General features: G+C 42.9%; 1 pseudogene; it reads right to left on the bottom strand.

Annotated features, from left to right (window-relative positions):
• Nucleotides 1–7,355: 7,355 nt before the first annotated feature.
• On the bottom strand, nt 7,356–7,915 carry LOC145017046 (uncharacterized protein At4g19900 pseudogene; annotated as a pseudogene).
• Between the last annotated feature and the right edge of the window lie 2,156 nt (nt 7,916–10,071).

Here is a 10,071-nt window from a genome sequence, read left to right as displayed (position 1 = left end):
GAGCATCTTGGTTCTCCAAGATCGATTTGAGGTTGGGCTATCATCAGGTGAGAGTGCGGGACGAGGACGTCCAGAAGACAGCATTCAGGACGCGTTATGGGCATTATGAGTTTGTGGTGATGCCTTTTGGGCTCACCAACGCCCCGGCTGTGTTCATGGACCTCATGAACCGGGTATGTAGGCCGATGTTGGATCGGTCGGTGATTGTGTTCATCGATGATATTTTGGTATATTCGAGATCCAGAGAGCAACACGAGGAGCATTTGAGGGAGGTTCTTGGAGTATTGAGATCGGAGAAACTTTATGCAAAGTTTTCCAAGTGCGATTTCTGGTTGCGGGAGGTCCAGTTTCTGGGGCACCTCGTTAATCAGAAAGGGATATTGGTCGATCCGGCCAAGGTTGACGCGGTGATGAGGTGGGAGGCGCCAAAGTCACCTTCTGAGATCAGGAGCTTCCTTGGGTTGGCAGGGTATTATCGGAGGTTTATCAAGGATTTCTCCAAGATTGCAGTGCCACTCACCAAATTAACCCGGAAGGGTGTTACATTTTTATGGGGTCCCGAGCAGCAGACCTCCTTTGAGACGCTTCGCCAGAGGTTGTGTGAAGCTCCGGTATTAGCTCTTCCGGAAGGGATGGAAGATTTTGTGGTGTTCTGTGATGCATCGATCTTAGGGCTGGGAGCGGTGCTGATGCAGAAGGGACATGTGATAGCATATGCATCGAGGCAGTTGAAGCCTCATGAGACGAGGTACCCCACACATGATTTGGAGTTGGGGGCAGTGGTGTTCGCTCTCAAGATTTGGCGACACTACTTGTATGGGGTTCGTTGTACGATATACACGGACCATAAGAGCTTGAAGTACTTGATGGATCAGCCTAACCTGAATATGCGGCAAAGGAGGTGGTTAGATGTAGTCAAGGATTATAATTGCGAGATCTTGTACCACCCGGGCAAGGCTAATGTGGTAGCCGACGCATTGAGTCGCAGGGCGGAGAGTACTCCACTGTGAAATGTATGTTTGAGATTGACCGTGATAGCTCCAGTTCTGGACGCCATTCGTGGGGCACAGGCCGAGGCGGTGCATCCGGAGATGCAGAAGAGAGAACGGGTCGTTGGTTTGGTTTCTGAGTTTGTGGCGGATAGTCGAGGGCTTATGACTTATCAGGGCCGGATTTGGGTATCGTTTGTGGGTGGTACGCGTACTACATTGATGGAGGAAGCTCATAGATCGAAATTTTCGATCCATCCCGGGGCTACAAAGATGTATTTGGATTTGAGGAAAGAGTATTGGTGGCCTTGTATGAAGAGGGACGTCGCATGGTTTGTCGAGAGGTGTTTGACCTGTCGAAGGGTGAAGGCCGAGCACCAGAGACCGCATGGCAAGTTGCAGCCATTGGAGGTTCCCGAGTGGAAGTGGGAACAGATCACTATGGATTTCATCACCAAATTGCCGAGGACTGCCAGAGGAGTCGATGCAATTTGGGTGATTGTGGATAGGTTGACAAAGAGCGCTCATTTTCTTGCCATCAGTTAGAGTTCTTCGGCGGAGAAATTGGCGGAGATTTATGTGAGGGAAGTTGTATCTCGGCATGGGGTGCCGATCTCGATTGTTTCAGACCGCGATGTGCGCTTCACTTCCCGATTCTGGAAGAAATTTCACGAGGAGTTGGGTACTAAGCTGCATTTTAGTACCGCATATCACCCCCAGACAGACGGCCAGAGTGAGCGGACGATTCAGACGCTCGAGGACATGCTTCGAGCATGTGTATTGGATTTTGGGGGTAGTTGGGATACGTATTTACCCTTGGCAGAGTTTTCCTACAATAACAGCCATCATTCGAGCATCGGTATGCCGCCCTTTGAGCTGTTGTATGGTAGGAGGTGTCGGACTCTCATTTGTTGGGGAGAGGTTGGGCAGAGGGTAATGGGCAGTACAGAGATCGTGATTCAGACGACAGAGCAGATACAGCAGGTCAGACAGAGGTTATTGACCGCCCAGAGCCGACAAAAGAGTTATGCGGATAGACGCCGGTCCGAGCTGGAATTTCAGGTCGGCGACTTCGTTCTCCTGAAGGTTTCTCCTTGGAAAGGGGTGATCCGGTTCAGGAAGAGGGGCAAATTGGGGCCCCGGTTTATAGGTCCATTTCGTGTGATTGCAAGGGTAGGTCGGGTAGCCTATCGGTTGGAGTTACCAACAGAGTTGGGGCAGATTCACAACACTTTTCATGTATCGCAGTTGAGCAAGTGTATAGCCGATGAATCGGCAGTGGTTCCGTTAGAGGATATTCAGGTAGATGCAAGCCTGAATTATGCCGAAAGACCAATGGCCATTAGGGATCGGAAGATCAAGGTTTTGAGAAACAAGGAGGTACCTCTGGTGTTGGTTCAGTGGCAACATCGGAGGGGATCAGAGATGACCTGGGAGCCAGAGCGTATGATGCAGGAGCAGCACCCGGAGCTGTTTTTAGAGCGAGACTTCGAGGGCGAAGTCTAGTTCTAGTGGGGGAGAGTTGTAACATCCGGACTTTTATCAGGTATCGTGTAAATTGTATTTTGTTGATTTGTGAGGGGGACTCGGCGAGTTGGAGCTCAGACTCGCCGAGTAGAGACGCGGATTTGGCCGAAGGATCGCGCCTGGACTCGGCGAGTCCAGGATATGGACTCGGCGAGTCTGCGCTGAGTAATGAAACCCTAAATTCTCGAGTTTGAGACTTATTTAAAGGGCCTAATGGCCGTCATTTGTGCCCACCATCCCCTTGAGTGAAACCCTAATCGTGTGTGAGCACTTGAAGCTAAGTAGGAGGCCATTATTGACCTTGGAGGTGCCATTTTTGCAAGGAAGAGAAGAGCTAGCCAAAGGGGAAGAAAGAAGGAGCCATTTTTGTGGTTAGGAGTCCAGAGCATCATTTTGTGGTAATAAATCCGAATTACCTTCTTGTTTGTTGTTGTTTATTTAGATTTAGGGTTTGTTGAACCCTTTCATGGCTAGATTTGGTGCCCTTTTGGTCCCTTATGAGGATGGAACCATAGATTTGGACCCTTAGAGGTCCAGAGAGTCCCTTTACCCAAAGTTTTTTGGGATCAATGAAGGCTTTGGATTGGAATCCTCATGCCTTGGGTCAAAAACGCCATTATTGAGTTATAGGGTGTGTTATGAGCACCAAGATAGGAGCATTACGTGATGAATCAGTCAAGGGAGGCCAGATCTATAGTTTTTGGAAGCAGATCTGACCTTAGAAGCGAGTTGGAGTGGTTGCATGGCATGAACTCGCCGAGTCTGTTCATCCGACTCGGCGAGTAGCTTGAAGATTGCCTTGGGACTGCTCTGCGAGTGGTCCAAATCGAGTCATGGGTAGACTCAGTGAGTCAGGGTGAGTTGGAGGGGGTGACGAGTGGACTGAGTCAAACCTGGACTCGCCGAGTTGTCCTTGAGACTCGGCGAGTTGAGTCGGGGTGGCCCCACGATTCATTCAGGTGAAACTCGTCGAGTAAAAGGGGGGATACTCGACGTGTAGTAAGAGGATTTCAGAGAGTGGTGAAAATGTCTAGACTCGCCGAGTCTCCTTGGTACTCGCCGAGTCCGGTCAGAGTTGACCGTTGACCGTTGACCAGAGTTGACCTGTGTTGACTCCTTATAAATAGTCAACCTTAGAGATACAAAGTGTTAATTAGAAGCATATAATGTTATAGGAGGATTAGAGCTCGGAGGATCGAGCACGAGGGATTTCCAGGATTCGTGAGATACCGAGATACGCGAGGTGAGTCTTCTCACTATACTATATTACCTTGAGTAGGTAACCTGAGTTATGTGACAGAGTATTGTATGCTATGTATGTTATGTGTTGTACTGCATTATTTCTATGTGATTTATGTAGTGCATGTTTATCAGAGCTAGAACCTGAGGGTTCACAGAGTTTGGGTGCACGGACCCACAGAGTTATAGCCTCGAGTGGCTAATATGTGTTATATGTGGTAATTTGGGGAACTCACTAAGCCTTGTGCTTACAGTGGTTGATGTTATTGTTTCAGGTACTAGTGACGATCGCGGGAAGGCGCTGGCTTGATCCGTACACACACACGCTCGGAGTTTTACATTGTGATCTTGGGATTTTGTATTGACCTATTTTGGATAATTAAAATGGTTGTTTGATGAATATTGATGGAATTATGTTTTTATAAAAATTGAAAATTTTGTTTTGAATTTTACGGTGTTACAGTTCTTCCGCAGAGAAGTTAGCAGAGATATATGTGAGGGAAGTGGTATCTCAGCATGGGGTGCCGATCTCGATTGTCTCCAACCGGGATGTGCGTTTCACTTCCAGATTCTGGAAGAAGTTTCATGAGGAGTTGGGTACTAGGCTGCATTTTAGTACCGCATATCACCCCCCAGACAGACGGACAGAGTGAGCGGACGATTCAGACCCTCGAGGACATGCTCCGAGCATGTGTATTGGATTTCGGGGGAAGTTGGGATGCGTATTTGCCTTTGGATGAGTTTTCTTACAACAACAGCCATCATTCGAGCATCGATATGCCACCCTTTGAGCTGTTGTACAGGAGGAGGTGTCGGACCCCCATTTGCTGGGGAGAAGTCGGGCAGCGCATTATGGGCAACACTAAGATAGTGCTTCAGACGACAGAGCAGATCCAGCAGGTCAAACAGAGGTTATTGACTGCCCAAAGTCGACAGAAGAGTTATGCGGACAGACGCCGGTCCGAACTTGAGTTCCAGGTCGGTGATTTTGTGCTCCTGAAGGTCTCTCCTTGGAAGGGAGTGATCCAATTCAGGAAGAGGGGCAAGTTGGGGCCCCGATATATCGGACCATTTCAGGTAGTCGCGAGGGTAGGCAGGGTAGCCTATCGTTTGGATTTGCCAACAGAGTTGGGGATGATTCATGACATTTTCCATGTGTCGCAATTGCGGAACTGTATAGCCGATGAGTCGGCACTGGTTCCATTAGAGGATATTCAGGTGGATGCGAGCCTGAATTATGCTGAGAGACCAGTAGCCATCAGAGATCGGAAAATCAAAGTTCTGAGAAACAAGGAGGTACTGTTGGTTTTGGTTCAGTGGCAGCATCGGAAGGGGTCCGAGATGACGTGGGAACCAGAGCGTGAGATGCGAGAGCAACATCCGGAGTTATTTGCAGAGTAAGACTTCGAGGGCAAAGTCTAGTTCTAGTGGGGGAGAATTGTAACAGCCAGGAATTTCTAGGTATTTATTATTGGTTTATTTTTGGAAGTTGTGAGTGGACTCGGCGAGTTGGAGCTCAAACTCGTCGAGTAGGATCGCGGTATTGGGCACGGGTTCGCGTCCGGACTCGGCGAGTCCACGCTGTGTGATGAAACCCTAATTCCCGGGGTTTGAGACCTATTTAAAGGGCCTTATGGCCGTCATTTGTGCTCACCAATCCATAGAGAGAAACCCTAGAGTGTTGGAACGTTTTGAGAGAGAAAGGAAGCATTTCTTGACCTTTGTGTGTTATTAAGCAAAGAAGAAGGAGGTTCTAGCCAAGAGGAAGCAAAGGAGGTTGCTATACTGTGGATTTGAAGCTTAGATTATCGAACTAGAGGTATGATTTCGGCTCATCTTCTATTTTGTGAAGTATAATGGGATTTAGGGTTTCTTATGGCCTTTATTGGGTTGATTTGATGCCAAATAGTTCCTTTCTAATGTTGAGGCTTTGGATCTGGATCCATAGAGGTCCAGAGAGCCTCACTCATCAAGCTTTATGAAGAGCAATGGAGATTATGACCTTGAGTTGTGGTATTTGGGACAAAATCATCATATATGGTCATATAGATGTTGTATGTACATCAAGATAGTGACTTTATGTGCTAAATAAGCTTGGAAGGACTGGATCTATGAGTTAATATCTGACCTTATGAGCAAGTTTGAGTCATTGCATGGCATGGACTCGCCGAGTCCGAAGAACAGACTCGGCGAGTAGCATGAATATTGCCCAGACCACACAGCGAGTGGTCTTGCTGAGTTGAGGGTTTGACTCAGTGAGTCAGGGAGAGTCAGAGTGGGTTGACAGGTGGACTGAGTCAAGCTGGACTCGCCGAGTTGTTCTTGATACTCGGCGAGTTGAGTCGTGGTGGGCCCACAACTCATGCCAGGTGGAACTCATCGAGTTAGGAGAATACTCGGCGTGTCAAGAGAGGATCCCAGGGAAATCAGTGTATGCGCTTAGACTCGTCGAGTCGTTATAGTGCACTCGCCGAGCCCGGTCAAAGTTGAACGTTGACCATTGACCACCGTTGACCTATGTTGACTTGTTAAGGGGTAGTCAACCTTATTTGGGAAAGTGTTAATTAGAGATGTATTGTTTTATAGGAGGACTATAGCTCGGGAGATCGAGCACTAGTGATTTCAGGATTTATGAATTACCGAGACACGCGAGGTAAGTCTTCTCACTATACCTTACCTTGAGTAGGTAACCAGAGTTATGTGACAGGGTATTTGTATGCTATGTATGTTATGTGTTGTACTGCATTATTTCTATGTGATTTATGTTGTGCATGTTTACAGAGCTAGAACCGTAAGGTTCACAGAGTTAGAACCTGAGGGTTCACAAAGTTGGGTGCACGGACCCATAGAGTTATAGCCTCGAGTGGCTAATATGTGTTATATGTGGGATTTTGGGGAACTCACTAAGCTTTGTGCTTACAGTGTTTGATGTTATTTGTTTCAGGTACTAGTGACGATCGCGGAAAGGCGCTGGCTTGATCAGTACACACGCACGGGATTTATGATTTTGAGATCTTGGGATTGTGTATTACTTGGATTGAATGATTAAATATGGTTGTTTTCTGAATATTAAATGAATTATGTTTTATAAAAATTTGAAAATTTTGTTTTGAAATTTACGGTGTTACACCGTTCACCTGGGAACAAATCCCCGAAAAAGCAAAACACCCAAAAAAATCAGAACAAAAAACATACAAAATTTCCCGATTGATGACCAATCATAAGACGATGTTCCTCCCGACGCCATTGAAACACCAAGAAGAAATCGACAGCAATTTCATTCACCTGCACCCGCTGGAATCTGAATTCGCGACATCCAATTGGAAAGTATGAAGAACTTACCTGCTCCATCTACTTCTATCCTAGAGCCGACGATTTAGGGCCTTACAACTTCTCATCCCACACAACGCCGAAGATGTTGCTCGTGATTTTTTTGTCATTCTGACAAGCCGTGGCTCGGATTGAACTAAGGTATGCTTTCTTTGTTGCTCCGGTTGTTATGGTTGCACAGATGGTAGTTGTAGTGGTTTTCATGGTGCTCGTTACCATCTTATGACTGTCCACTATATATTTTCTTCATGTCAAGTTTACAGCCTAAACCTAATTTAAGTTTTCTTCATGAAGAAACTTTATCCTTACTCTGCTCAAAAGATCAGCTCCATTCCTCCTTAAGTTGGTTTCATCATAACTTGCATATAACACCTTCAAATACTTGATTATAAACGGACTGTATACAATAATTTTCCAAACATTATCATATATAAAAACAAAAATAAACATTTAGTTAATTTGTTGCCTGTGCTTTCTAAATTCCATCACTACTCCATTTAAGTGACTTCCTAATGAATAATCATCAAATCCCACTGTATTGGATAAAGAATGAAGTGGTCTCAAAACTTTATTGCCAGAATCAAGATAGATCCCTCCATATCTGATAAAAAAAATAAAAAGGAAAATCCATTAATGGTACTGAAGAAGCACTAAACAGAAACAGTTTGAGACATGAAAGTTGCTTACTTGTAAAGGGCAGCAAGGCGGATGAGTTCACTGTAATAAGTAGGATAAAACTTTGTCTTTCTCCATTCAAACCAAACAGAGGCGAATTTGTGTGTTGGTGTATCTTTCAGCAACTCATCCAATATGATAGAATGCTGATGCATTTTCATTCTTGGTGAGGCTGATTTCCTTTTTGTTAACTTGATTTAGGGACTTACAGATGGTGGTTTGCTACGGTCCCAAAATATAAAAAGATTATTGAAGCATCCTAATTATAAAACATATGGTATTATTTTGTGGTTGTGATGATAGTTTTCCAATTTTGAAAACAATAAGAATAATTTGTGCATTTGTAATTTGCATTGTTTTGATGTAACTGAATTTCATGATTATGTAGCTGTTGAGTCCGATTTTCTAGTGACAAGTTGTTACTTATTAGTTATTACCTCAAGATTGATCATGAAACTATGTTTATGTTGCTTAGAAGTATAATATATTCTTTTATTTCTTTTTTTTAGTATCATCCAGATGTCAATAAGCAACCAGGAGCTACTGAAAAGTTTAAAGAGATCAGTGATGCGTATGAGGTATGTTTAGTAGGATAAAAGAAAATCATACATTTATGTCATTTTGATATCATTTTGTCTTAATCAGACCAAATTGCATGATGTAGGCAGATGAAGATATGTAATACATCACTAGGAAAGCAGAGGCAGCTCAGTAATATGTGAGAACTAAGATTTACCAAAAAATTATATACAAGAATAATTTTTATATACAATTTTTTTATGATGAAGGATCTAGAACATGAATACTATCCCTCTTCTGTGTAAAAGCAATGGCGAAACATGTTTTAGTTATAAGTATTTTGTTTTCTTTTGTTTTATTCATATTAACATTCAACCTTACAGGTATTATGACACAGCAGCCTACCTAGTATTACCTGTACTTATTGTTCTTTCTTAGTATCTATCAATGGAGATCATGAAGTCACCCCAAGTGAGAGAATATAAACATAAGTTTTATATTTTTTATAACTTATATTATATTTATATGAATTTTTATCTTATTTCTTGTTTTGGAAATGCAGACTCATGATCCAACTCAGAAAAACACACTTCCTATCTTCAAGTTCCTTCCGCTCATGATTAGCTATTTTTCTCTATCTGTCCCATCGGGATTGTCAATTTATTGGTCAGTTTTTATAAATGTCGATTATTTTTATATTATAAATTTATAATCAAACTAAGTTGACATGTTTTAATTTATTATGTTTACAAACAATGTGTTGAGTACAACTCAGCAAGTATGGTTAAGAAAATTGGGAGGTGCAAAGCCTGTTGTGGATGAGAATGTAGGTGGAATAATAAGTGTGTGGCGTGCAAAAAAATCCTCTCCTCAACCATCAGAGTCCTCTGGTGCTAGGTTTGTCTTTTTTTTCCTTTTTATAAATATTATATTTTTTATATTAGAATTAATTTGGTTTGAAATATGAAAATAGGCTTAAACAGCTAAAGGAAGAAGAAAAGAGAAAAACAAATAAGGCACTGCCTGAATAGATGAAGCAGAGCAGGTGAATGGGTAATGATGTTTGTAAGTTTCTTTCCTACTCTGATTGATACACTAAATGACCATCTTTGTTTTGCAGATACTGATAAATACATGAATGGTGGTTATTTCCAAGCTCTTCATAAGCTTTTTCTGTTGTTGTGGTTAACAGGTACAACAAGGAGTATCCATGAGCTAGCTGCTACATCAGAGCACTTGCTTCTTGGTTTACATCTTTTGAAAACACCGAGTCTCAGGCACGCGATGCTTCTCATGTCCCAAGCTTTGTAGTAAGACCCTACCACCCTTATTTATGTATTTATTTATAATCCATTAATTAATTAATTAAAAAAATGATGTATTTGAGAAAACTACTTACAGGTTCAGCAACCGTTTGATCCAGCAAGCTAGTTCCCCATTAGTTTCCACACGTGCTAGTATTAGAAGGAATGCATCCCTTTAGGTTCTTTTACCTTTTATCACATGTTTGATATGTTTCAGGTTTTTTACCTTTTTCTTGTTATCTTTCCTTTAGACCTAGTCATATATTTCATCCGTTTGTCCTCAGATTCTATTTGAAATCTTACTCTTTGTCAAAATCATGTATAAGAATATAACGAAAAGTTATTCCCTGCTGCAAATTTATATCTCATAAATGTTCTATATCTTTTCTTTTAGGACTTTAAGATATCTCCTAAGGAAATATACTTCCCTTTTATGGCAACATGATTCACTTATTGAAGTTATAAGTCTAATTTACTTTCTCACATCT

This window comes from Lactuca saligna, chromosome 9, assembly GCF_052625555.1.
Source record: "Lactuca saligna cultivar CGN05327 chromosome 9, ASM5262555v1, whole genome shotgun sequence".
Classification (NCBI taxonomy): Eukaryota; Viridiplantae; Streptophyta; class Magnoliopsida; order Asterales; family Asteraceae; genus Lactuca; species Lactuca saligna.
The sequence above is the reverse complement of the archived record's forward strand: the minus strand, read 5'-3'. Positions and strand labels throughout refer to the sequence as shown.